Source organism: Tupaia chinensis, unplaced genomic scaffold (assembly GCF_000334495.1).
Source record: "Tupaia chinensis unplaced genomic scaffold, TupChi_1.0 Scaffold000647_1, whole genome shotgun sequence".
NCBI lineage: Eukaryota > Metazoa > Chordata > Mammalia > Scandentia > Tupaiidae > Tupaia > Tupaia belangeri.
In genome coordinates, this window is record NW_006160168.1 from 2,672,737 (window position 1) to 2,676,246 (window position 3,510).

Consider the following 3,510-nt stretch of genomic DNA (forward strand, 5'->3'; position numbering starts at 1 on the left):
AAAAACACACCATACCCCCCCCCCCCCCCAAAACCCCAGAAGTATAATGCCCAAAGCTTATTAAGGGAGAACAAGCACGGAATCATCACCTCCACCCTAGTTCAGTAGCCCAACGGCGCACTCAGGGCATTTCTGTTGAGTGGATCCAGCATCTTAAGCCCAGGCCAGCCTCCCAGGTCTCAGCTCTGGAAGCCTGCGCGGCGCTCACTTCCATGCCCACGGTCTTTGCAGCTTCTCCAGGAGCTTTTGGGGGAAGTGCAAGGCCAAAGCGCAGGCCGCTTTAAAATCCTTCCCCAGGACTGGCCCTCGTGGGGTATCCCTGCAGGAATTCACACTCAGAGAACCCCACACTTCTTACCAGGCCCACAGGTTCGGTGTCCCTAAGCTACTTTTCTCCTCTCTGCGCGCCGATTTCTCCCCGGGGACCCTCGGAAAGGCAACTTCTCGGGTGTTTTCTGTCAGTTCACTTTCCTTCCACTTCACCTCCGCCCTGGTCTTCTCCCCGCCCCACTTTGGCCATAGGACACGCCCCGTGGGTCTTTGCCCGCCCCCACTCACCCTAGGCCACGCCCCTAAGACACGCCTCACCTCACTCTGGTTGGAGGACACACCCAGCGGTGCAGCCCGGCCCCACCTCCAGGCCTGAGCACACCCATCAGGCCCCACTACCTCCTGGCCCGGCTCCAGTCCTTGATTTGGCTTCTGCCTGAAAGGCCTTGGCCTGCTAGAGCTTCACCCTTGTGCTGCAGGATCTGCCCAGCCGCAGGGCTGGGAAGCCGCTTCTTTTGAGCGGGTCTGTTGCAGATACTCTTGGGAGGAAAGGTTTCTCATCTCTCTAGTTTGGCCGAATCGAAAAAATTGGGGACTAGATCCTCACAGGAAAAGGAAGCAACTGCAATTCCCCAATATCTCACTCCTTAATACTTTGAAACAACAACGCCTTTCACAGCAATGTGTTTTCTCTATGTGTAACAAAGTAGAGGCAGTGCTCTGGCCGTGGTGTCACAGCAGGAACTGGATCCCCATCTTGAATACATAGAACGTGAGGTTTGTATTTCCAGTTTTGTTGTCGTTTCCTTCCCCCTGGGCCTGAGGTTCCTCATCTTTAAAACTGGAGTGCTAGAGCACTTGAAAAGGCCCTGTCCTTCATGTGACAGGCTTAGGGAGTTTACACAAGTCTGTCTGCAACATGGAACTAAGAGCACATGCCACAATGAACAGTAATACCTTTCAGTATTCCATTGAAATTAGTTAAGTTTATCCTGAATTCTTTACTTAAAAAAATTTTTTTAGACTACCAGCTGGTTCATGTGCTTGCCAGAGAGAGAGAAGACAAATTGAGAGAGAGAGAGAGAAGGGAAATTGAGAGAAAATGTGTCCTCCCCACCTCCCGTAGCGCATGGTCACACAGTAGTCTTTTCTCTGTTTCTCCATCCCATCAGGGTTCACGATAGGCAGATGCACATCCGGGTGTCTTCTCTGAGCCATGGCAGCCAAGATTGGAACCACTCAGCTGTGTGAGATCTGGTGCCCAGTGCATGGCTCCTAACCTCTGTGCTATGCGCGACTGGTCACAAGTTAATCCTGAAATCTGAGAAGAATGATGGTAACCAGATGAGAAGAACATACAATATCATTTCAAAAGTAGTTAGGGATTTAATGGTAATGATAGTTGAAGTTTAATGAAGCCAGCTCATCAGGCTTTGTCACAGGTATGTAAGGGGAAAAATGGAATTAAGGTGTCAGTTTATTTTGGTGTAAAAAAAAAAGTGAACTCCGTGTACATGTTTTTCATAATATGCATGTTTCATGAACATTTAAGACCCCACATATATGATTACCTTTAATTTTTAGAGCAATTTGCACATGGTAGGAACTATTTCGAATCAATTATAGATAAGAAAGCAGATGTAAAGAAGTACCTTGTTCAAGGCCAGGGCTAGAACCCAGTTTGGTTGATATCTACCCTACACTCCCATTCTCCACCTTCTTAGTAGAGAATGGAGGACTTTGTTAAGAGGCAAAGAGGTAAATTACTTAAATGGTTAAGTCAGGAAAACAAGAGGAGGAAAGGATATATAGCTCTTGGTTTTGATTTTTTAAAAAATAATTATTTAACTTTATTTATTTAATTTTATTTGACCAGAGAGGGACAGAGTGAGAGAGAGAAAGAAAGTGAGAAAGCAAGCTGCCAGGTCCGGGACTCAAACCATGGTCAACCCTGTGAGCCCCATTGATTTTGTGGCATCCAGTGTCCTTTACCACCACACCACCTACCAACCCCATTTATTTTTTTTTTTTTAAAGAGGACAAAAGAGTGAAAAATTACTGAGAAAAGGAACAGGCAGGGGGAAGATATTGAGGACCACAGTGGTTTTTAAGGAGGGTGTCTGGGTGAACCCTATAAACAGGGAAGGCGGTAAAAATAGGGCCCAAGAGAAGGTGAGACAAGAATAAATGTAGAGGTTAAGAACTGCAGAGGTGGGACCAGCAGTTAGCGTAATGGCTATGTCGCTGGACTCCCATGTAGTCGACCACGGTTCGAGTCCCGGACCCGGTGGCTTAAACTCACGCTAGGCGTGTGTGCGTGCGTGCCCAAGATCCCGAGAGGAGACTGGAGGAGAAGGGATTGCAGCGTGGCCATCCCCCCGGGAGGTGATTTCCTGCTTTCTGTCTCTGTCTCTCTCTGTCTGGCGAGCGCACGCGCCCTATAGCAAAAACCTCTCAAAAAAAAAAAAAAAAAAAAGAACTGCAGAGGTATGAGTACCAGGAGAGTTGAATATTGCGAGGAATGGCTGGGGCTCATACTGAGACTGTGTAATGAATGGATGGGTCAAAGGAGGCTTCTAGAGTGATTTCAGTGCTGGCTCTCACTTTGGCTGTATGCTGCAGCCATGAAGCCATATAAATGTGTACCTGACAATGGTTGTTAAGGAGAGGCCTAAAAGTCCATTATTTATAATGTTATGTATTTTAGGCACCCGTGCTGCCAGACATGAAATTATATACAAGGTTCATGTTAAAAATGCCTTCAGTTTTTCTTTATGGAAGTGACTGAATTCACCACTGCCCACATGAAACCCATTTGAGCAAGATTTGTGATGGATTTCACAGGCGGGCTCTTCTTTCTATGGCTTTACTCCTTTAAAAGGTAATGTTTGAAAGGAACTACTCTGGATTTTATTTCTTTTTGAAATAAAAAGTGCCTACCAAAACTTCAAATTAATATGCAAGAGATTCCTTTCAGGAATTTTATTGAACTGTTGTGAATAAGTGTGTTCAAATAAAAGGGAGAGATCATGTGAATTCAGTTTTAACAGCACTAGGTTTTTAGCAAACAGCAACTGGGTCCTTACTATTGGGTTGTCGGAAAACTCATGATGCATTTTTGCATAGGAAAACAGAAAAATAGATCATGAGTTTTCCAGTGACCCAGTAAACTCCTGTTTTTATATCATAAATTATTTAAACACTACTGTCAGTCAAGCACCAAATGCTATTGTATTTTAA

At 45.6% G+C, this 3,510-nt stretch overlaps 1 protein-coding gene across 3 annotated transcripts in view; it reads right to left on the reverse strand.

The window, feature by feature from the left end:
- The window catches only part of PTER (phosphotriesterase related), a 77,775-nt gene extending 76,293 nt beyond the window's left edge, over nucleotides 1-1,482 (reverse strand). For 2 of the 3 annotated variants that reach the window (XM_006159749.3, XM_006159751.3), the window contains exon 1: nucleotides 359-502. The gene's annotated coding sequence lies outside the window, so the exon portion shown is untranslated. Of the gene's footprint in view, nucleotides 1-358; nucleotides 503-1,387 lie in introns of those variants that run through there. The other variant, XM_006159750.3, reaches the window with a different exon arrangement.
- Between the last annotated feature and the right edge of the window lie 2,028 nt (nucleotides 1,483-3,510).